This window comes from Balaenoptera borealis (genome assembly GCF_965194805.1).
Source record: "Balaenoptera borealis genome assembly, contig: HAP1_SCAFFOLD_754, whole genome shotgun sequence".
Taxonomy (NCBI): Eukaryota; Metazoa; Chordata; class Mammalia; order Artiodactyla; family Balaenopteridae; genus Balaenoptera; species Balaenoptera borealis.
Genome location: NW_028123447.1, coordinates 124,566 through 148,789, shown reverse-complemented (window position 1 = coordinate 148,789; position 24,224 = coordinate 124,566). Strand labels below are relative to the sequence as shown.

At 44.3% G+C, this 24,224-nt stretch overlaps 4 pseudogenes across 4 annotated transcripts; all 4 read right to left on the bottom strand.

Annotated features, from left to right (window-relative positions):
- Window positions 1-476: 476 nt before the first annotated feature.
- On the bottom strand, window positions 477-1,904 carry LOC309621608 (E3 ubiquitin-protein ligase makorin-1 pseudogene; annotated as a pseudogene). The gene has a single exon. The product of its transcript is annotated as an E3 ubiquitin-protein ligase makorin-1 pseudogene (transcript).
- Window positions 1,905-6,827: 4,923 nt separating this feature from the next.
- Window positions 6,828-8,255, bottom strand: LOC309621623 (E3 ubiquitin-protein ligase makorin-1 pseudogene; annotated as a pseudogene). The gene has a single exon. The product of its transcript is annotated as an E3 ubiquitin-protein ligase makorin-1 pseudogene (transcript).
- A 4,923-nt stretch (window positions 8,256-13,178) lies between these two features.
- On the bottom strand, window positions 13,179-14,606 carry LOC309621607 (E3 ubiquitin-protein ligase makorin-1 pseudogene; annotated as a pseudogene). The gene has a single exon. The product of its transcript is annotated as an E3 ubiquitin-protein ligase makorin-1 pseudogene (transcript).
- A 5,257-nt stretch (window positions 14,607-19,863) lies between these two features.
- LOC309621601 (E3 ubiquitin-protein ligase makorin-1 pseudogene) lies at window positions 19,864-21,291 on the bottom strand (annotated as a pseudogene). Its single transcript has one exon. The product of its transcript is annotated as an E3 ubiquitin-protein ligase makorin-1 pseudogene (transcript).
- Window positions 21,292-24,224: the final 2,933 nt, after the last annotated feature.

Below are 24,224 nucleotides of genomic sequence, written 5' to 3'. Positions count from 1 at the left end.
ATTCACCAGAAACCTCAAGCATCCGCCTAAGTCTATAGCAGAAGGCTACACGCCACAGTTCAGATCCTTCACCTATCACCCCAATTCTTGGACCCAAAAGCAGGGCCAATGCTGTTACTTTTGAACCTGGGGTCCTCAAAAATGAGTACTGGAAATCCAGAAATGCTACCCTTGAACCGTGTGAATCTGGCTGAAAACAGATGACGCAGCAAACCTACACGCTGTCTGACCGTTAAATTCATGTTACAAGAAAACTAACTTTAAGATTCATTTTTGTAACTTTTTTAAACAGAGAAAACAACACACTCCTTGGGGAAAGGTGAGGGATTGAGAAGACAGGCCCTGGGTAAAAATTATTACGACAGCACCTGGAGTTGAGAGGCCTGCCTAGAAGAGAACCACGGGCACTGCTGCCACCAGTGGGGAGGGCTGCCGTCTGAGGCTCAGCAGACCAGTTCACACGCCCAGCAAAGCTGCTATAGATCCAAGTCATAAAAATCTTCCAGCTCATCGTGAAACAAGTCCCACTCGTCTTCAGAGTCTGTCAGGTCGTCGTCCCCACCTGCAGCCAAAAGCACAAGCAACATCTCGCCCAGCTTAAAGGTGACAACCTCTTCTTCGTCGTTGTCAAAGGGGTTGCCTTTCCCTCTCTCCTCAATGATCTCCCAGAAGTGGTTCGTTCGTTGGGCCCGGTATGTGCTTGATGTTCCCACTTTCTGTCTCTGTGGCTCCTCTCTATGGCATCAGGGTACGCATGCTTGTAAACGCAGTTCCCTCCAAATGGGCAGCTCCCACGTCCTTCGTCAAAATACCTGCACACCTTGTTGCTCATTGCCTCCTTGTATTTCTGAATGAGTTTCTGCTTCTCTTCTTTCTCCTCCACCCAGTACTCACTTGGAATGACAATGTTAGATGTGATCCGGCATTCTGGGCAGTACTTTATGATCTTGCTCTCAAATTGCTTAGCACTCCTCCACTTGCGAATACATTTGAGACAGTAGGTGTGGTTGCAGTTGGAGAGGATTCTGAAGCGGCGCTCGCGGGGGTTGGCTTTCTCATAGACCACCTCCATGCAGATCCCACACACCATGTCCTTGCGGTGCTGCACAGCAAACGAGAGCTCCATGTCCTTCTCATGGGCCTCGATGCAAGATTTGATGTGTTGTGATCTTTGGGCAGCATCCACTGGATGGAGGACCTGCAGCCCACACATATCACACGCGTCTCCATGGAGATACACACAGTTCTCCCCATATCGGCACTCTCCCACTGCAGCATAGGGGCAGATCTGCTTCTTTGTTTCCACTGCAATTTGCTCCTTCTCTGATTCTTCCTTGGTCACTGAGCCCTGCAGGGGTGCTTCAGTGGAGGAAGAGGCAGTACGGCCACAGTAGGGCTGCCCAGGAACAAACTCAATGGCGTTCACCCAGTCTTCTGAACCAGCTCCTACAGTTGAAAAGTTTGAATTTCTTGACTCAGCTTCGCCCATATGCATTTCACCAATCTGTCCAACTACTGATGAGAGACTTGAGGAAGCAGCAAGGGGTGACTTTGCAGTTAGAGCTGTAGCAGTTGCAATGGCTTGCTGTGTTCATATTTGCAGCGGTCTCCGTAAATACAGTACTCTCGCTGAAAATACTTGTACACTACACCATATGGACTCTCAGAGAGGTCACGTGAGTATCGACAGTTATCTCCTTCCTTACAAACCCCATGCATGAAATACCTGCAGGTGACCTGTTTGGTCCAGCCGCCGCCGCTGCCGTCGCTGCCAAATCCCGTGCCCGCAGGGACGGGGAGGTAACTGTGGGGATAGGGGTGGGGGAGGCCGCTGCCACCGCCGCCCCTGCCGCTCCTGCTCTTGATGTTTTGGCTGTTGTTCCCGGAGCTGCAGCCTCCGCCATTACTGTTTATCCCACACAGCAGTGGCGCCGGAACTTCCGGGATCACATAATTCCGGTCCGGCTGAGGGGGGAGAAGGCGGCGAGGCGAAGGGTGGGAAGGGGGAGGACACTGAGGCGCCCGCTCACTCCCCTCTGGCCCGCGTCGTGTCTCTGAGTGCTCTCGCCGCTCGAACTGTGGGCCGGAGCCCGAGCACCCCCTTCTCATTACTTCTTGTTCGTATTTTTAAGTAAATTTTTATTTTTTATCACAGCAAATTTGATTACAAGATTTTGTTTGCTCTAGGTGTGCAAGATGTGGTTCTTTCACACATATACATATATCTCTTCTTCTTCGTATCCTTTTCCCATGTAGGTTATGACACAATGTTGAGTAGTCTTCTCTTGGTATTCTGTAGGTCTTTGGTGATTCTGTATTTCACATGTGTTTGTATATCTCTGTTAACCCCAATATCGTAATGTATCCAATCCTCACACCTTTCCATTTAGTGAACCATCAGTTTGTTTAATGAATCTGTGATTGCCTTTCTCTGTGGAAATATCTTCATTGGTATCAATTTTTTGGTAACACCTACAAGTGATAGGATAGGATATGTGTCTTTCGTTTTCTCACTTACTACAAGTTGCGTGATTCCTTCTAGACGCATCTATGGTGCTGCAAATGGCATTGTTTCATTTTTTCGCTAGCTAATATTCCATCTCTACATGTAGCAGTTCTTCTTTGTCCCCCCATCTGTTGGTGGACTTTTTGGTTACTTCCATATCTTGGCTATTGTAATACTGTGCAGTGCAGTTTTGCCTGCCTGTGTCTTTCCAGTTCTGTCTTCGGAGGTTATAGGTCCAGGAAGGGGCCTGCTGGATCATATGGTAGCTCAATATTTCCCTTTTAAAGGCACCTCCATTCAGTTCTCATTAGTGGCTCTTTCCAAGTTACGTCCCTCTTAAAGTTGAGCGTATGCATTTCTCCACAACACCTTCAGCATTTATTGTTTATAGTTTTCTTGCTGATGGTTATTCTGACTGGTTTGAGATAATACCTCTTTGTGGTTGAATTTGCATGTGTCTCATAATCCGCTGAAATTGAGCTTTAAGGCACGTGCTTTTATTTTTCAATCTGTGATTACAGCTTAGTTCTTCAAAGTGTTTTCTTAAAGTATGTGTCACATTTTGAAATGCTTTGGCCATTTACCTCCCTCTAAACATTTTGAGGGCAGGTTTCATTTACAGCCCTGCCATACTTGTTCATATGAAGTGAGCATTAGCACAGGTTTTAAAGCTGCTTTTGCAGGTAACGGCCAGAGGATGGCAGCCTTTCTACGTTCCCCACTCTGGTAACTAGGGAAACAGCTCTCCCGGCCAGTGGTGTTCCTCGGTTATAAATTAGAGTGGAATGTGCCCGGATAAACCCACAAAAGCGGATGTCTCCTTACTTTTGTTTGTTTTTTAAATTTAATTTATAGTTTTTATTGGAGTAATATTCCATTGTGTACATAGACCACTTCTTCTTGGTGCATTCCTGTATTGATGGATATTTTCGTTGCTTCCAAGTGTTGGCTATGGTAAATATTGCTGGAGTGCAGGATTGCCAGCCTGTGACTTTTTGATTCTCATTTCTCAGGGGTTACGCCCAGCACTGGGTGTGAATGATTGACCTGTAGCTCAATGTTCAAAGCACCTCCATTGTGTTTTCATTAGTGGCTCTTACCACGTCCCCCATAGAAGAGAGGGTAAGCATCTCTCCACAATCACTTCAGCATTTATTGTTTGCAGCATTTTTGCTAATGGCCATTCTGACTGCTGTGAGCTGATCGGTTTTTGTAATTTGGGTTTGCATGTCTTTAAAAATTCCTGAAATTCATCATTTTTCCTCGCCTTTTTGTTTTCTGTTAAAAAAAATGTGAGTACAGTATACCTCTTGAAATTGTCATCTTGAAAGGTTGCCCTCTTTTGAAATTTTGGTCGATTTTCGACCCCAGGAACTTTTGGAGGGCAGGTGTCATTTAAATAAATGCAAGTTTGGTGAATATTTAGTGACCTTTAGCAATGTGTTTAAAGCTGCTGTTGTGGGAAATGGCCACAAGGAGGCATCATTTCTCCGTTCCCAAATCTGGGTACCAAGGCAGCAGAGCCTTCCAGGAAGTCGTGTTCCTAGGTTTTAAATTAGAATGGAATGTGCCAGGAGAAACCCCCATAAGTTTATGTCTCATTACTTCTTCTTGTTTTTTTTTTTTACTTTTTTTAATCGGGGTAAATTTTAGAATATTGTTTGTCCTAGGTGTACAGAATCTGGTTCATTTGTACATTATATATGTCTACACTTGTACAGATCCTCTTCCCATGTAAAATATTACAGCGTTTTCTGTAGACCTCCCTTGCTATATGGTCGGTCTTTTTGATAAATGTATATAATATGTATTTGTATACGTATAGTAACACTAATCTTAATTTATCCATTCCCCCCACCTTTCCTTTTACATGAGCATAGTTTGTTTTCTAATTCTGTGAGCGTCTTTCTCTGTGGAAATATGTTCATTTGTGTCAGTTATTAGCTAACCCCTGTAAGTGATATCATAGGATATAGGTCTTTTGCTTTCCGACTTACATCATGTTTGGTGATTATCCCCAGGTTCACCTGTGGTGCCTCAAAGAGCAGTGTTTCATTGTTTTCCATGGCTAATATTCCATTGTGTACATGGACCACTTCTTCTTTATCCATTCACCTGTTGAAGAACATTTTGGTTGCTTCACTGTCTTGGCTATTGTGAATAAGGCTGCAGTGCAGCTTTTGCAGCCTATGTCTTCTCGATTCTGGTCTTCTCAGGTGAGAGGCCCAGTGGCGTGCCTGCTGGATTAAATGGTACCTCAATTTTTACTTTTTAATGCAGCTCCTTTCTGTTCTCATTGTTGGCTGTTACGACTTTACGTCTCACCAGCAGGTAGAGGGTACAGAGTTCTCTAAAGCCCCTTCAGCATTTATTGTTTGTAGACTTTTTGCTGATGGTCAGTCGACTGGTGTGCGTTGAAACCTTTTTGTAGATTAGATTGCATGAGTCTAATACTTCCTGAGGTTGAGCTTTTATCCATTTTCCTTTTTTTTTTTAAAGAGAGGGAGTAAAACTTCACTCTTCATACTATCTTCTTGAAAAATTGGCCTGTTTTGAATTGTTTTGTCCATTCCTTACCTCAGCACAATTTTTGAGGGCAGGTGTCCTTTACGGCCCCGAGTCCTTCTGAATGTTAATGACCATTAGCTGTGGGTGTAAAGCCGCTCTTGTGGGAAACGGCCACAAGGCGGCAGCATTTCTCCTTTACCAAATCTGGTTACTAATGCAACAGAGCCTTAATGGAAGTGGTGTTCTAGGTTGTAAACTAGAATGGAATGTGCCAGGAAAAAGCCCTTTAAGTTTATGTCTCATTACTTCTCTTTTTGGGTGGGGGGGCGGTTAAAAATTGTTTTATATGGGAAAAGTGCGTCTTACAAAAGGGCTGCTGAAAAAGACAGAGACCCCTGCAAGAATTACTTGTTTTTGCTTAACGTGAAAGTATGAGTGGTATCCAAGGAATCAAAGCAGTAGATGGACAAATCAGGGGCATCTCCAAGTCACTTTCAGGAAATAGAGCAACAAAACGCAAATTTATATTTTCTGATCAAGGAATTCTTCTAACAATTTAACTTTAGCTTATCTCGTGGATTACCACCCCTCCGTCCCCTTTTAGTGGAAAAACATGACTTACTACTGCAAGCCAATTACTCCACTACAGGAAACACCTTAGAACATAGTTTTGAATCACACCTGTCTAGCTGCAAAGCTCAGGGATGGAATGAGGCAAATACCCACACAAACGGACCCAAGAACCCGACAACAAAACCCCTCAAATGAGGACAAAGGTTTGTCAAAAAGTGCCTGGACTAGAAAGTCTAGGAGATCATAAAACATTAAATACAACTGTGTAACTGAGACCCAGTTTGTGTTAATCCATGAGATAACCAGATAGTTGAACCTCTATGGCTAAGCCCATTTCCCTATTTATATAGACAGAGCTAGCCCTGCTCTATTAACAGCTACCAATATACTGCTTTGTCCTTTAAGATCTATTTGCCACACGAGGCTGAAACCAGTAAACTTGAGTTTTTCCACCAAGGCTACAGACACTGCATCTATGCAGGGAAGAGAAGCTTGTTACACACTCACACGTACCAAGTCTATCAGCCCTTGGGAGTCAACTTCCAACTCTGCATTTCTTTTATTCCGCTATATCTTTATATGTGTTCTTTCACCATTTTCCTATCAGGCTAAACACAGTAAAAATCTCAACACAGTCGCACCTGGTTCTGGTTACCCAGCAGTAGTACTTGTGTGCAATTAAACAAGAGACGAAAACCACAGAACGAGTGCACAGGGTGGGGATTCCAGGGCAGGGGACAGATATAGAAACACAGATGTGCAGAATTCACCAGAAACCTCAAGCATCCGCCTAAGTCTATAGCAGAAGGCTACACGCCACAGTTCAGATCCTTCACCTATCACCCCAATTCTTGGACCCAAAAGCAGGGCCAATGCTGTTACTTTTGAACCTGGGGTCCTCAAAAATGAGTACTGGAAATCCAGAAATGCTACCCTTGAACCGTGTGAATCTGGCTGAAAACAGATGACGCAGCAAACCTACACGCTGTCTGACCGTTAAATTCATGTTACAAGAAAACTAACTTTAAGATTCATTTTTGTAACTTTTTTAAACAGAGAAAACAACACACTCCTTGGGGAAAGGTGAGGGATTGAGAAGACAGGCCCTGGGTAAAAATTATCACGACAGCACCTGGAGTTGAGAGGCCTGCCTAGAAGAGAACCACGGGCACTGCTGCCAGCAGTGGGGAGGGCTGCCGTCTGAGGCTCAGCAGACCAGTTCACACGCCCAGCAAAGCTGCTATAGATCCAAGTCATAAAAATCTTCCAGCTCATCGTGAAACAAGTCCCACTCGTCTTCAGAGTCTGTCAGGTCGTCGTCCCCACCTGCAGCCAAAAGCACAAGCAACATCTCGCCCAGCTTAAAGGTGACAACCTCTTCTTCGTCGTTGTCAAAGGGGTTGCCTTTCCCTCTCTCCTCAATGATCTCCCAGAAGTGGTTCGTTCGTTGGGCCCGGTATGTGCTTGATGTTCCCACTTTCTGTCTCTGTGGCTCCTCTCTATGGCATCAGGGTACGCATGCTTGTAAACGCAGTTCCCTCCAAATGGGCAGCTCCCACGTCCTTCGTCAAAATACCTGCACACCTTGTTGCTCATTGCCTCCTTGTATTTCTGAATGAGTTTCTGCTTCTCTTCTTTCTCCTCCACCCAGTACTCACTTGGAATGACAATGTTAGATGTGATCCGGCATTCTGGGCAGTACTTTATGATCTTGCTCTCAAATTGCTTAGCACTCCTCCACTTGCGAATACATTTGAGACAGTAGGTGTGGTTGCAGTTGGAGAGGATTCCGAAGCGGCGCTCGCGGGGGTTGGCTTTCTCATAGACCACCTCCATGCAGATCCCACACACCATGTCCTTGCGGTGCTGCACAGCAAACGAGAGCTCCATGTCCTTCTCATGGGCCTCGATGCAAGATTTGATGTGTTGTGATCTTTGGGCAGCATCCACTGGATGGAGGACCTGCAGCCCACACATATCACACGCGTCTCCATGGAGATACACACAGTTCTCCCCATATCGGCACTCTCCCACTGCAGCATAGGGGCAGATCTGCTTCTTTGTTTCCACTGCAATTTGCTCCTTCTCTGATTCTTCCTTGGTCACTGAGCCCTGCAGGGGTGCTTCAGTGGAGGAAGAGGCAGTACGGCCACAGTAGGGCTGCCCAGGAACAAACTCAATGGCGTTCACCCAGTCTTCTGAACCAGCTCCTACAGTTGAAAAGTTTGAATTTCTTGACTCAGCTTCGCCCATATGCATTTCACCAATCTGTCCAACTACTGATGAGAGACTTGAGGAAGCAGCAAGGGGTGACTTTGCAGTTAGAGCTGTAGCAGTTGCAATGGCTTGCTGTGTTCATATTTGCAGCGGTCTCCGTAAATACAGTACTCTCGCTGAAAATACTTGTACACTACACCATATGGACTCTCAGAGAGGTCACGTGAGTATCGACAGTTATCTCCTTCCTTACAAACCCCATGCATGAAATACCTGCAGGTGACCTGTTTGGTCCAGCCGCCGCCGCTGCCGTCGCTGCCAAATCCCGTGCCCGCAGGGACGGGGAGGTAACTGTGGGGATAGGGGTGGGGGAGGCCGCTGCCACCGCCGCCCCTGCCGCTCCTGCTCTTGATGTTTTGGCTGTTGTTCCCGGAGCTGCAGCCTCCGCCATTACTGTTTATCCCACACAGCAGTGGCGCCGGAACTTCCGGGATCACATAATTCCGGTCCGGCTGAGGGGGGAGAAGGCGGCGAGGCGAAGGGTGGGAAGGGGGAGGACACTGAGGCGCCCGCTCACTCCCCTCTGGCCCGCGTCGTGTCTCTGAGTGCTCTCGCCGCTCGAACTGTGGGCCGGAGCCCGAGCACCCCCTTCTCATTACTTCTTGTTCGTATTTTTAAGTAAATTTTTATTTTTTATCACAGCAAATTTGATTACAAGATTTTGTTTGCTCTAGGTGTGCAAGATGTGGTTCTTTCACACATATACATATATCTCTTCTTCTTCGTATCCTTTTCCCATGTAGGTTATGACACAATGTTGAGTAGTCTTCTCTTGGTATTCTGTAGGTCTTTGGTGATTCTGTATTTCACATGTGTTTGTATATCTCTGTTAACCCCAATATCGTAATGTATCCAATCCTCACACCTTTCCATTTAGTGAACCATCAGTTTGTTTAATGAATCTGTGATTGCCTTTCTCTGTGGAAATATCTTCATTGGTATCAATTTTTTGGTAACACCTACAAGTGATAGGATAGGATATGTGTCTTTCGTTTTCTCACTTACTACAAGTTGCGTGATTCCTTCTAGACTCATCTATGGTGCTGCAAATGGCATTGTTTCATTTTTTCGCTAGCTAATATTCCATCTCTACATGTAGCAGTTCTTCTTTGTCCCCCCATCTGTTGGTGGACTTTTTGGTTACTTCCATATCTTGGCTATTGTAATACTGTGCAGTGCAGTTTTGCCTGCCTGTGTCTTTCCAGTTCTGTCTTCGGAGGTTATAGGTCCAGGAAGGGGCCTGCTGGATCATATGGTAGCTCAATATTTCCCTTTTAAAGGCACCTCCATTCAGTTCTCATTAGTGGCTCTTTCCAAGTTACGTCCCTCTTAAAGTTGAGCGTATGCATTTCTCCACAACACCTTCAGCATTTATTGTTTATAGTTTTCTTGCTGATGGTTATTCTGACTGGTTTGAGATAATACCTCTTTGTGGTTGAATTTGCATGTGTCTCATAATCCGCTGAAATTGAGCTTTAAGGCACGTGCTTTTATTTTTCAATCTGTGATTACAGCTTAGTTCTTCAAAGTGTTTTCTTAAAGTATGTGTCACATTTTGAAATGCTTTGGCCATTTACCTCCCTCTAAACATTTTGAGGGCAGGTTTCATTTACAGCCCTGCCATACTTGTTCATATGAAGTGAGCATTAGCACAGGTTTTAAAGCTGCTTTTGCAGGTAACGGCCAGAGGATGGCAGCCTTTCTACGTTCCCCACTCTGGTAACTAGGGAAACAGCTCTCCCGGCCAGTGGTGTTCCTCGGTTATAAATTAGAGTGGAATGTGCCCGGATAAACCCACAAAAGCGGATGTCTCCTTACTTTTGTTTGTTTTTTAAATTTAATTTATAGTTTTTATTGGAGTAATATTCCATTGTGTACATAGACCACTTCTTCTTGGTGCATTCCTGTATTGATGGATATTTTCGTTGCTTCCAAGTGTTGGCTATGGTAAATATTGCTGGAGTGCAGGATTGCCAGCCTGTGACTTTTTGATTCTCATTTCTCAGGGGTTACGCCCAGCACTGGGTGTGAATGATTGACCTGTAGCTCAATGTTCAAAGCACCTCCATTGTGTTTTCATTAGTGGCTCTTACCACGTCCCCCATAGAAGAGAGGGTAAGCATCTCTCCACAATCACTTCAGCATTTATTGTTTGCAGCATTTTTGCTAATGGCCATTCTGACTGCTGTGAGCTGATCGGTTTTTGTAATTTGGGTTTGCATGTCTTTAAAAATTCCTGAAATTCATCATTTTTCCTCGCCTTTTTGTTTTCTGTTAAAAAAAATGTGAGTACAGTATACCTCTTGAAATTGTCATCTTGAAAGGTTGCCCTCTTTTGAAATTTTGGTCGATTTTCGACCCCAGGAACTTTTGGAGGGCAGGTGTCATTTAAATAAATGCAAGTTTGGTGAATATTTAGTGACCTTTAGCAATGTGTTTAAAGCTGCTGTTGTGGGAAATGGCCACAAGGAGGCATCATTTCTCCGTTCCCAAATCTGGGTACCAAGGCAGCAGAGCCTTCCAGGAAGTCGTGTTCCTAGGTTTTAAATTAGAATGGAATGTGCCAGGAGAAACCCCCATAAGTTTATGTCTCATTACTTCTTCTTGTTTTTTTTTTTTACTTTTTTTAATCGGGGTAAATTTTAGAATATTGTTTGTCCTAGGTGTACAGAATCTGGTTCATTTGTACATTATATATGTCTACACTTGTACAGATCCTCTTCCCATGTAAAATATTACAGCGTTTTCTGTAGACCTCCCTTGCTATATGGTCGGTCTTTTTGATAAATGTATATAATATGTATTTGTATACGTATAGTAACACTAATCTTAATTTATCCATTCCCCCCACCTTTCCTTTTACATGAGCATAGTTTGTTTTCTAATTCTGTGAGCGTCTTTCTCTGTGGAAATATGTTCATTTGTGTCAGTTATTAGCTAACCCCTGTAAGTGATATCATAGGATATAGGTCTTTTGCTTTCCGACTTACATCATGTTTGGTGATTATCCCCAGGTTCACCTGTGGTGCCTCAAAGAGCAGTGTTTCATTGTTTTCCATGGCTAATATTCCATTGTGTACATGGACCACTTCTTCTTTATCCATTCACCTGTTGAAGAACATTTTGGTTGCTTCACTGTCTTGGCTATTGTGAATAAGGCTGCAGTGCAGCTTTTGCAGCCTATGTCTTCTCGATTCTGGTCTTCTCAGGTGAGAGGCCCAGTGGCGTGCCTGCTGGATTAAATGGTACCTCAATTTTTACTTTTTAATGCAGCTCCTTTCTGTTCTCATTGTTGGCTGTTACGACTTTACGTCTCACCAGCAGGTAGAGGGTACAGAGTTCTCTAAAGCCCCTTCAGCATTTATTGTTTGTAGACTTTTTGCTGATGGTCAGTCGACTGGTGTGCGTTGAAACCTTTTTGTAGATTAGATTGCATGAGTCTAATACTTCCTGAGGTTGAGCTTTTATCCATTTTCCTTTTTTTTTTTAAAGAGAGGGAGTAAAACTTCACTCTTCATACTATCTTCTTGAAAAATTGGCCTGTTTTGAATTGTTTTGTCCATTCCTTACCTCAGCACAATTTTTGAGGGCAGGTGTCCTTTACGGCCCCGAGTCCTTCTGAATGTTAATGACCATTAGCTGTGGGTGTAAAGCCGCTCTTGTGGGAAACGGCCACAAGGCGGCAGCATTTCTCCTTTACCAAATCTGGTTACTAATGCAACAGAGCCTTAATGGAAGTGGTGTTCTAGGTTGTAAACTAGAATGGAATGTGCCAGGAAAAAGCCCTTTAAGTTTATGTCTCATTACTTCTCTTTTTGGGTGGGGGGGCGGTTAAAAATTGTTTTATATGGGAAAAGTGCGTCTTACAAAAGGGCTGCTGAAAAAGACAGAGACCCCTGCAAGAATTACTTGTTTTTGCTTAACGTGAAAGTATGAGTGGTATCCAAGGAATCAAAGCAGTAGATGGACAAATCAGGGGCATCTCCAAGTCACTTTCAGGAAATAGAGCAACAAAACGCAAATTTATATTTTCTGATCAAGGAATTCTTCTAACAATTTAACTTTAGCTTATCTCGTGGATTACCACCCCTCCGTCCCCTTTTAGTGGAAAAACATGACTTACTACTGCAAGCCAATTACTCCACTACAGGAAACACCTTAGAACATAGTTTTGAATCACACCTGTCTAGCTGCAAAGCTCAGGGATGGAATGAGGCAAATACCCACACAAACGGACCCAAGAACCCGACAACAAAACCCCTCAAATGAGGACAAAGGTTTGTCAAAAAGTGCCTGGACTAGAAAGTCTAGGAGATCATAAAACATTAAATACAACTGTGTAACTGAGACCCAGTTTGTGTTAATCCATGAGATAACCAGATAGTTGAATCTCTATGGCTAAGCCCATTTCCCTATTTATATAGACAGAGCTAGCCCTGCTCTATTAACAGCTACCAATATACTGCTTTGTCCTTTAAGATCTATTTGCCACACGAGGCTGAAACCAGTAAACTTGAGTTTTTCCACTAAGGCTACAGACACTGCATCTATGCAGGGAAGAGAAGCTTGTTACACACTCACACGTACCAAGTCTATCAGCCCTTGGGAGTCAACTTCCAACTCTGCATTTATTTTATTCCGCTATATCTTTATATGTGTTCTTTCACCATTTTCCTATCAGGCTAAACACAGTAAAAATCTCAACACAGTCGCACCTGGTTCTGGTTACCCAGCAGTAGTACTTGTGTGCAATTAAACAAGAGACGAAAACCACAGAACGAGTGCACAGGGTGGGGATTCCAGGGCAGGGGACAGATATAGAAACACAGATGTGCAGAATTCACCAGAAACCTCAAGCATCCGCCTAAGTCTATAGCAGAAGGCTACACGCCACAGTTCAGATCCTTCACCTATCACCCCAATTCTTGGACCCAAAAGCAGGGCCAATGCTGTTACTTTTGAACCTGGGGTCCTCAAAAATGAGTACTGGAAATCCAGAAATGCTACCCTTGAACCGTGTGAATCTGGCTGAAAACAGATGACGCAGCAAACCTACACGCTGTCTGACCGTTAAATTCATGTTACAAGAAAACTAACTTTAAGATTCATTTTTGTAACTTTTTTAAACAGAGAAAACAACACACTCCTTGGGGAAAGGTGAGGGATTGAGAAGACAGGCCCTGGGTAAAAATTATCACGACAGCACCTGGAGTTGAGAGGCCTGCCTAGAAGAGAACCACGGGCACTGCTGCCAGCAGTGGGGAGGGCTGCCGTCTGAGGCTCAGCAGACCAGTTCACACGCCCAGCAAAGCTGCTATAGATCCAAGTCATAAAAATCTTCCAGCTCATCGTGAAACAAGTCCCACTCGTCTTCAGAGTCTGTCAGGTCGTCGTCCCCACCTGCAGCCAAAAGCACAAGCAACATCTCGCCCAGCTTAAAGGTGACAACCTCTTCTTCGTCGTTGTCAAAGGGGTTGCCTTTCCCTCTCTCCTCAATGATCTCCCAGAAGTGGTTCGTTCGTTGGGCCCGGTATGTGCTTGATGTTCCCACTTTCTGTCTCTGTGGCTCCTCTCTATGGCATCAGGGTACGCATGCTTGTAAACGCAGTTCCCTCCAAATGGGCAGCTCCCACGTCCTTCGTCAAAATACCTGCACACCTTGTTGCTCATTGCCTCCTTGTATTTCTGAATGAGTTTCTGCTTCTCTTCTTTCTCCTCCACCCAGTACTCACTTGGAATGACAATGTTAGATGTGATCCGGCATTCTGGGCAGTACTTTATGATCTTGCTCTCAAATTGCTTAGCACTCCTCCACTTGCGAATACATTTGAGACAGTAGGTGTGGTTGCAGTTGGAGAGGATTCCGAAGCGGCGCTCGCGGGGGTTGGCTTTCTCATAGACCACCTCCATGCAGATCCCACACACCATGTCCTTGCGGTGCTGCACAGCAAACGAGAGCTCCATGTCCTTCTCATGGGCCTCGATGCAAGATTTGATGTGTTGTGATCTTTGGGCAGCATCCACTGGATGGAGGACCTGCAGCCCACACATATCACACGCGTCTCCATGGAGATACACACAGTTCTCCCCATATCGGCACTCTCCCACTGCAGCATAGGGGCAGATCTGCTTCTTTGTTTCCACTGCAATTTGCTCCTTCTCTGATTCTTCCTTGGTCACTGAGCCCTGCAGGGGTGCTTCAGTGGAGGAAGAGGCAGTACGGCCACAGTAGGGCTGCCCAGGAACAAACTCAATGGCGTTCACCCAGTCTTCTGAACCAGCTCCTACAGTTGAAAAGTTTGAATTTCTTGACTCAGCTTCGCCCATATGCATTTCACCAATCTGTCCAACTACTGATGAGAGACTTGAGGAAGCAGCAAGGGGTGACTTTGCAGTTAGAGCTGTAGCAGTTGCAATGGCTTGCTGTGTTCATATTTGCAGCGGTCTCCGTAAATACAGTACTCTCGCTGAAAATACTTGTACACTACACCATATGGACTCTCAGAGAGGTCACGTGAGTATCGACAGTTATCTCCTTCCTTACAAACCCCATGCATGAAATACCTGCAGGTGACCTGTTTGGTCCAGCCGCCGCCGCTGCCGTCGCTGCCAAATCCCGTGCCCGCAGGGACGGGGAGGTAACTGTGGGGATAGGGGTGGGGGAGGCCGCTGCCACCGCCGCCCCTGCCGCTCCTGCTCTTGATGTTTTGGCTGTTGTTCCCGGAGCTGCAGCCTCCGCCATTACTGTTTATCCCACACAGCAGTGGCGCCGGAACTTCCGGGATCACATAATTCCGGTCCGGCTGAGGGGGGAGAAGGCGGCGAGGCGAAGGGTGGGAAGGGGGAGGACACTGAGGCGCCCGCTCACTCCCCTCTGGCCCGCGTCGTGTCTCTGAGTGCTCTCGCCGCTCGAACTGTGGGCCGGAGCCCGAGCACCCCCTTCTCATTACTTCTTGTTCGTATTTTTAAGTAAATTTTTATTTTTTATCACAGCAAATTTGATTACAAGATTTTGTTTGCTCTAGGTGTGCAAGATGTGGTTCTTTCACACATATACATATATCTCTTCTTCTTCGTATCCTTTTCCCATGTAGGTTATGACACAATGTTGAGTAGTCTTCTCTTGGTATTCTGTAGGTCTTTGGTGATTCTGTATTTCACATGTGTTTGTATATCTCTGTTAACCCCAATATCGTAATGTATCCAATCCTCACACCTTTCCATTTAGTGAACCATCAGTTTGTTTAATGAATCTGTGATTGCCTTTCTCTGTGGAAATATCTTCATTGGTATCAATTTTTTGGTAACACCTACAAGTGATAGGATAGGATATGTGTCTTTCGTTTTCTCACTTACTACAAGTTGCGTGATTCCTTCTAGACTCATCTATGGTGCTGCAAATGGCATTGTTTCATTTTTTCGCTAGCTAATATTCCATCTCTACATGTAGCAGTTCTTCTTTGTCCCCCCATCTGTTGGTGGACTTTTTGGTTACTTCCATATCTTGGCTATTGTAATACTGTGCAGTGCAGTTTTGCCTGCCTGTGTCTTTCCAGTTCTGTCTTCGGAGGTTATAGGTCCAGGAAGGGGCCTGCTGGATCATATGGTAGCTCAATATTTCCCTTTTAAAGGCACCTCCATTCAGTTCTCATTAGTGGCTCTTTCCAAGTTACGTCCCTCTTAAAGTTGAGCGTATGCATTTCTCCACAACACCTTCAGCATTTATTGTTTATAGTTTTCTTGCTGATGGTTATTCTGACTGGTTTGAGATAATACCTCTTTGTGGTTGAATTTGCATGTGTCTCATAATCCGCTGAAATTGAGCTTTAAGGCACGTGCTTTTATTTTTCAATCTGTGATTACAGCTTAGTTCTTCAAAGTGTTTTCTTAAAGTATGTGTCACATTTTGAAATGCTTTGGCCATTTACCTCCCTCTAAACATTTTGAGGGCAGGTTTCATTTACAGCCCTGCCATACTTGTTCATATGAAGTGAGCATTAGCACAGGTTTTAAAGCTGCTTTTGCAGGTAACGGCCAGAGGATGGCAGCCTTTCTACGTTCCCCACTCTGGTAACTAGGGAAACAGCTCTCCCGGCCAGTGGTGTTCCTCGGTTATAAATTAGAGTGGAATGTGCCCGGATAAACCCACAAAAGCGGATGTCTCCTTACTTTTGTTTGTTTTTTAAATTTAATTTATAGTTTTTATTGGAGTAATATTCCATTGTGTACATAGACCACTTCTTCTTGGTGCATTCCTGTATTGATGGATATTTTCGTTGCTTCCAAGTGTTGGCTATGGTAAGTATTGCTGGAGTGCAGGATTGCCAGCCTGTGACTTTTTGATTCTCATTTCTCAGGGGTTATGCCCAGCACTGGGTGTGAATGATTGACCTGTAGCTCAATGTTCAAAGCACCTCCATTGTGTTTTCATTAGTGGCTCTTACCACGTCCCCCATAGAAGAGAGGGTAAGCATCTCTCCACAATCACTTCAGCATTTATTGTTTGCAGCATTTTTGCTAATGGCCATTCTGACTGCTGTGAGCTGGTCGGTTTTTGTAATTTGGGTTTGCATGTCTTTAAAAATTCCTAAAATTCATCATTTTTCCTCGCCTTTTTGTTTTCTGTTAAAAAAAAATGTGAGTACAATATACCTCTTGAAATTGTCATCTTGAAAGGTTGCCCTCTTTTGAAATTTTGGTCGATTTTCGACCCCAGGAACTTTTGGAGGGCAGGTGTCATTTAAATAAATGCAAGTTTGGTGAATATTTAGTGACCTTTAGCAATGTGTTTAAAGCTGCTGTTGTGGGAAATGGCCACAAGGAGGCATCATTTCTCCTTTCCCAAATCTGGGTACCAAGGCAGCAGCAGAGCCTTCCAGGAAGTCATGTTCCTAGGTTTTAAATTAGAATGGAATGTGCCAGGAGAAACCCCCATACGTTTATGTCTCATTACTTCTTCTTGGTTTTTTTTTTTACTTTTTTTAATCGGGGTAAATTTTAGAATATTGTTTGTCCTAGGTGTACAGAATCTGGTTCATTTGTACATTATATATGTCTATCCTTGTACAGATCCTCTTCCCATGTAAAATATTACAGAGTGTTCTGTAGACCTCCCTTGCTATATGGTCGGTCTTTTTGATAAATGTATATAATATGTATTTGTATACGTATAGTAACACTAATCTTAATTTATCCATTCCCCCCACCTTTCCTTTTACATGAGCATAGTTTGTTTTCTAATTCTGTGAGCGTCTTTCTCTGTGGAAATATGTTCATTTGTGTCAGTTATTAGCTAACCCCTGTAAGTGATATCATAGGACATAGGTCTTTTGCTTTCCGACTTACATCATGTTTGGTGATTATCCCCAGGTTCACCTGTGGTGCCTCAAAGAGCAGTGTTTCATTGTTTTCCATGGCTAATATTCCATTGTGTACATGGACCACTTCTTCTTTATCCATTCACCTGTTGAAGAACATTTTGGTTGCTTCACTATCTTGGCTATTGTGAATAAGGCTGCTGTGCAGCTTTTGCAGCCTATATCTTCTCGATTCTGGTCTTCTCAGGTGAGAGGCCCAGTGGTGTGCCTGCTGGATTAAATGGTACCTCAATTTTTACTTTTGAATACAGCTCCTTTCTGTTCTCATTGTTGGCTGTTACGACTTTACGTCTCACCAACAGGTAGAGGGTACACAGTTCTCTAAAGCCCCTTCAGCATTTATTGTTTGTAGACTTTTTGCTGATGGTCAGTCGACTGGTGTGCGTTGAAACCTTTTTGTAGATTAGATTGCATGAGTCTAATACTTCCTGAGGTTGAGCTTTTATTCATTTTCCTTTTTTTTTAAAGAGAGGGAGTAAAACTTCACTCTTCATACTATCTTCTTGAAAAATTGGCCTGTTTTGAATTGTTTTGTCCATTCCTTACCTCAGCACAATTTTTGAGGGCAGGTGTCCTTTACGGCCCCGAGTCCTTCTGAATGTTAATGACCATTAGCTGTGGGTGTAAAGCCGCTCTTGCGGGAAACGGCCACAAGGCGGCAGCATTTCTCCTTTACCAAATCTGGTTACTAATGCAACAGAGCCTTAATGGAAGTGGTGTTCTAGGTTGTAAACTAGAATGGAATGTGCCAGGAAAAAGCCCTTTAAGTTTATGTCTCATTACTTCTTTTTTTGGGTGGGGGGGCGGTTAAAAATTGTTTTATATGGGAAAAGTGCGTCTTACAAAAGGGCTGCTGAAAAAGACAGTGACCCCTGCAAGAATTACTTGTTTTTGCTTAACGTGAAAGTATGAGTGGTATCCAAGGAATCAAAGCAGTAGATGGACAAATCAGGGGCATCTCCAAGTTACTTTCAGGAAATAGAGCAACAAAACGCAAATTTATATTTTCTGATCAAGGAATTCTTCTAACAATTTAACTTTAGCGTATCTCGTGGATTACCACCCCTCCGTCCCCTTTTAGTGGAAAAACATGACTTACTACTGCAAACCAATTACTCCACTACAGGAAACACCTTAGAACATAGTTTTGAATCACACCTGTCTAGCTGCAAAGCTCAGGGATGGAATGAGGCAAATACCCACACAAACGGACCCAAGAACCCGACAACAAAACCCCTCAAATGAGGACAAAGGTTTGTCAAAAAGTGCCTGGACTAGAAAGTCTAGGAGATCATAAAACATTAAATACAACTGTGTAACTGAGACCCAGTTTGTGTTAATCCATGAGATAACCAGATAGTTGAACCTCTATGGCTAAGCCCATTTCCCTATTTATATAGACAGAGCTAGCCCTGCTCTATTAACAGCTGCCAATATACTGCTTTGTCCTTTAAGATCTATTTGCCACACGAGGCTGAAACCAGTAAACTTGAGTTTTTCCACTAAGGCTACAGACACTGCATCTATGCAGGGATGAGAAGCTTGTTACACACACACACATACCAAGTCTATCAGCCCTTGGGAGTCAACTTCCAACTCTGCATTTATTTTATTCCGCTATATCTTTTTTTTTTTTAATTAATTAATTAATTAATTAATTAATTTTTATATTTATTTTTGGCTGTGTTGGGTCTTCGTTTCTGTGCGAGGGCTTTCTCTAGTTGTGGCGAGTGGGGGCCACTCTTCATCGCGGTGCGCGGGCCTCTCACTATCGCGGCCTCTCTTGTCGCAGAGCACAGGCTCCAGACGCGCAGGCTCAGTAGTTGTGGCTCACGGGCCCAGTTGCTCCGCGGCATGTGGGATCTTCCCAGACCAGGGCTCGAACCCGTGTCCCCTGCATTGGCAGGCAGATTCTCAACCACTGCGCCACCAGGGAAGCCCCTATTCCGCTATATCTTTATATGTGTTCTTTCACCATTTTCCTATCAGGCTAAACACAGTAAAAATCTCAACACAGTCGCACGTGGTTCTGGTTACCCAGCAGTAGTACTTGTGTGCAATTAAACAAGAGACGAAAACCACAGAACGAGTGCACAGGGTGGGGATTCCAGGGCAGGGGACAGATATAGAAACACAGATGTGCAGAATTCACCAGAAACCTCAAGCATCCGCCTAAGTCTATAGCAGAAGGCTACACGCCACAGTTCAGATCCTTCACCTATCACCCCAATTCTTGGACCCAAAAGCAGGGCCAATGCTGTTACTTTTGAACCTGGGGTCCTCAAAAATGAGTACTGGAAATCCAGAAATGCTACCCTTGAACCGTGTGAATCTGGCTGAAAACAGATGACGCAGCAAACCTACACGCTGTCTGACCGTTAAATTCATGTTACAAGAAAACTAACTTTAAGATTCATTTTTGTAACTTTTTTAAACAGAGAAAACAACACACTCCTTGGGGAAAGGTGAGGGATTGAGAAGACAGGCCCTGGGTAAAAATTATTACGACAGCACCTGGAGTTGAGAGGCCTGCCTAGAAGAGAACCACGGGCACTGCTGCCAGCAGTGGGGAGGGCTGCCGTCTGAGGCTCAGCAGACCAGTTCACACGCCCAGCAAAGCTGCTATAGATCCAAGTCATAAAAATCTTCCAGCTCATCGTGAAACAAGTCCCACTCGTCTTCAGAGTCTGTCAGGTCGTCGTCCCCACCTGCAGCCAAAAGCACAAGCAACATCTCGCCCAGCTTAAAGGTGACAACCTCTTCTTCGTCGTTGTCAAAGGGGTTGCCTTTCCCTCTCTCCTCAATGATCTCCCAGAAGTGGTTCGTTCGTTGGGCCCGGTATGTGCTTGATGTTCTCACTTTCTGTCTCTGTGGCTCCTCTCTATGGCATCAGGGTACGCATGCTTGTAAACGCAGTTCCCTCCAAATGGGCAGCTCCCACGTCCTTCGTCAAAATACCTGCACACCTTGTTGCTCATTGCCTCCTTGTATTTCTGAATGAGTTTCTGCTTCTCTTCTTTCTCCTCCACCCAGTACTCACTTGGAATGACAATGTTAGATGTGATCCGGCATTCTGGGCAGTACTTTATGATCTTGCTCTCAAATTGCTTAGCACTCCTCCACTTGCGAATACATTTGAGACAGTAGGTGTGGTTGCAGTTGGAGAGGATTCCGAAGCGGCGCTCGCGGGGGTTGGCTTTCTCATAGACCACCTCCATGCAGATCCCACACACCATGTCCTTGCTGTGCTGCACAGCAAACGAGAGCTCCATGTCCTTCTCATGGGCCTCGATGCAAGATTTGATGTGTTGTGATCTTTGGGCAGCATCCACTGGATGGAAGACCTGCAGCCCACACATATCACACGCGTCTCCATGGAGATACACACAGTTCTCCCCATATCGGCACTCTCCCACTGCAGCATAGGGGCAGATCTGCTTCTTTGTTTCCACTGCAATTTGCTCCTTTTCTGATTCTTCCTTGGTCACTGAGCCCTGCAGGGGTGCTTCAGTGGAGGAAGAGGCAGTACGGCCACAGTAGGGCTGCCCAGGAACAAACTCAATGGCGTTCACCCAGTCTTCTGAACCAGCTCCTACAGTTGAAAAGTTTGAATTTCTTGACTCAGCTTCGCCCATATGCATTTCACCAATCTGTCCAACTACTGATGAGAGACTTGAGGAAGCAGCAAGGGGTGACTTTGCAGTTAGAGCTGTAGCAGTTGCAATGGCTTGCTGTGTTCATATTTGCAGCGGTCTCCGTAAATACAGTACTCTCGCTGAAAATACTTGTACACTATACCATATGGACTCTCAGAGAGGTCACATGAGTATCGACAGTTATCTCCTTCCTTACAAACCCCATGCATGAAATACCTGCAGGTGACCTGTTTGGTCCAGCCGCCGCCGCTGCCGTCGCTGCCAAATCCTGTGCCCGCAGGGATGGGGAGGTAACTGTGGGGATAGGGGTGGGGGAGGCCGCTGCCACCGCCGCCCCTGCCGCTCCTGCTCTTGATGTTTTGGCTGTTGTTCCCGGAGCTGCAGCCTCCGCCATTACTGTTTATCCCACACAGCAGTGGCGCCGGAACTTCCGGGATCACATAATTCCGGTCCGGCTGAGGGGGGAGAAGGCGGCGAGGCGAAGGGTGGGAAGGGGGAGGACACTGAGGCGCCCGCTCACTCCCCTCTGGCCCGCGTCGTGTCTCTGAGTGCTCTCGCCGCTCGAACTGTGGGCCGGAGCCCGAGCACCCCCTTCTCATTACTTCTTGTTCGTATTTTTAAGTAAATTTTTATTTTTTATCACAGCAAATTTGATTACAAGATTTTGTTTGCTCTAGGTGTGCAAGATGTGGTTCTTTCACACATATACATATATCTCTTCTTCTTCGTATCCTTTTCCCATGTAGGTTATGACACAATGTTGAGTAGTCTTCTCTTGGTATTCTGTAGGTCTTTGGTGATTCTGTATTTCACATGTGTTTGTATATCTCTGTTAACCCCAATATCGTAATGTATCCAATCCTCACACCTTTCCATTTAGTGAACCATCAGTTTGTTTAATGAATCTGTGATTGCCTTTCTCTGTGGAAATATCTTCATTGGTATCAATTTTTTGGTAACACCTACAAGTGATAGGATAGGATATGTGTCTTTCGTTTTCTCACTTACTACAAGTTGCGTGATTCCTTCTAGACTCATCTATGGTGCTGCAAATGGCATTGTTTCATTTTTTCGCTAGCTAATATTCCATCTCTACATGTAGCAGTTCTTCTTTGTCCCCCCATCTGTTGGTGGACTTTTTGGTTACTTCCATATCTTGGCTATTGTAATACTGTGCAGTGCAGTTTTGCCTGCCTGTGTCTTTCCAGTTCTGTCTTCGGAGGTTATAGGTCCAGGAAGGGGCCTGCTGGATCATATGGTAGCTCAATATTTCCCTTTTAAAGGCACCTCCATTCAGTTCTCATTAGTGGCTCTTTCCAAGTTACGTCCCTCTTAAAGTTGAGCGTATGCATTTCTCCACAACACCTTCAGCATTTATTGTTTATAGTTTTCTTGCTGATGGTTATTCTGACTGGTTTGAGATAATACCTCTTTGTGGTTGAATTTGCATGTGTCTCATAATCCGCTGAAATTGAGCTTTAAGGCACGTGCTTTTATTTTTCAATCTGTGATTACAGCTTAGTTCTTCAAAGTGTTTTCTTAAAGTATGTGTCACATTTTGAAATGCTTTGGCCATTTACCTCCCTCTAAACATTTTGAGGGCAGGTTTCATTTACAGCCCTGCCATACTTGTTCATATGAAGTGAGCATTAGCACAGGTTTTAAAGCTGCTTTTGCAGGTAACGGCCAGAGGATGGCAGCCTTTCTACGTTCCCCACTCTGGTAACTAGGGAAACAGCTCTCCCGGCCAGTGGTGTTCCTCGGTTATAAATTAGAGTGGAATGTGCCCGGATAAACCCACAAAAGCGGATGTCTCCTTACTTTTGTTTGTTTTTTAAATTTAATTTATAGTTTTTATTGGAGTAATATTCCATTGTGTACATAGACCACTTCTTCTTGGTGCATTCCTGTATTGATGGATATTTTCGTTGCTTCCAAGTGTTGGCTATGGTAAATATTGCTGGAGTGCAGGATTGCCAGCCTGTGACTTTTTGATTCTCATTTCTCAGGGGTTACGCCCAGCACTGGGTGTGAATGATTGACCTGTAGCTCAATGTTCAAAGCACCTCCATTGTGTTTTCATTAGTGGCTCTTACCACGTCCCCCATAGAAGAGAGGGTAAGCATCTCTCCACAATCACTTCAGCATTTATTGTTTGCAGCATTTTTGCTAATGGCCATTCTGACTGCTGTGAGCTGGTCGGTTTTTGTAATTTGGGTTTGCATGTCTTTAAAAATTCCTGAAATTCATCATTTTTCCTCGCCTTTTTGTTTTCTGTTAAAAAAAATGTGAGTACAGTATACCTCTTGAAATTGTCATCTTGAAAGGTTGCCCTCTTTTGAAATTTTGGTCGATTTTCGACCCCAGGAACTTTTGGAGGGCAGGTGTCATTTAAATAAATGCAAGTTTGGTGAATATTTAGTGACCTTTAGCAATGTGTTTAAAGCTGCTGTTGTGGGAAATGGCCACAAGGAGGCATCATTTCTCCGTTCCCAAATCTGGGTACCAAGGCAGCAGAGCCTTCCAGGAAGTCGTGTTCCTAGGTTTTAAATTAGAATGGAATGTGCCAGGAGAAACCCCCATAAGTTTATGTCTCATTACTTCTTCTTGTTTTTTTTTTTTACTTTTTTTAATCGGGGTAAATTTTAGAATATTGTTTGTCCTAGGTGTACAGAATCTGGTTCATTTGTACATTATATATGTCTACACTTGTACAGATCCTCTTCCCATGTAAAATATTACAGCGTTTTCTGTAGACCTCCCTTGCTATATGGTCGGTCTTTTTGATAAATGTATATAATATGTATTTGTATACGTATAGTAACACTAATCTTAATTTATCCATTCCCCCCACCTTTCCTTTTACATGAGCATAGTTTGTTTTCTAATTCTGTGAGCGTCTTTCTCTGTGGAAATATGTTCATTTGTGTCAGTTATTAGCTAACCCCTGTAAGTGATATCATAGGATATAGGTCTTTTGCTTTCCGACTTACATCATGTTTGGTGATTATCCCCAGGTTCACCTGTGGTGCCTCAAAGAGCAGTGTTTCATTGTTTTCCATGGCTAATATTCCATTGTGTACATGGACCACTTCTTCTTTATCCATTCACCTGTTGAAGAACATTTTGGTTGCTTCACTGTCTTGGCTATTGTGAATAAGGCTGCAGTGCAGCTTTTGCAGCCTATGTCTTCTCGATTCTGGTCTTCTCAGGTGAGAGGCCCAGTGGCGTGCCTGCTGGATTAAATGGTACCTCAATTTTTACTTTTTAATGCAGCTCCTTTCTGTTCTCATTGTTGGCTGTTACGACTTTACGTCTCACCAGCAG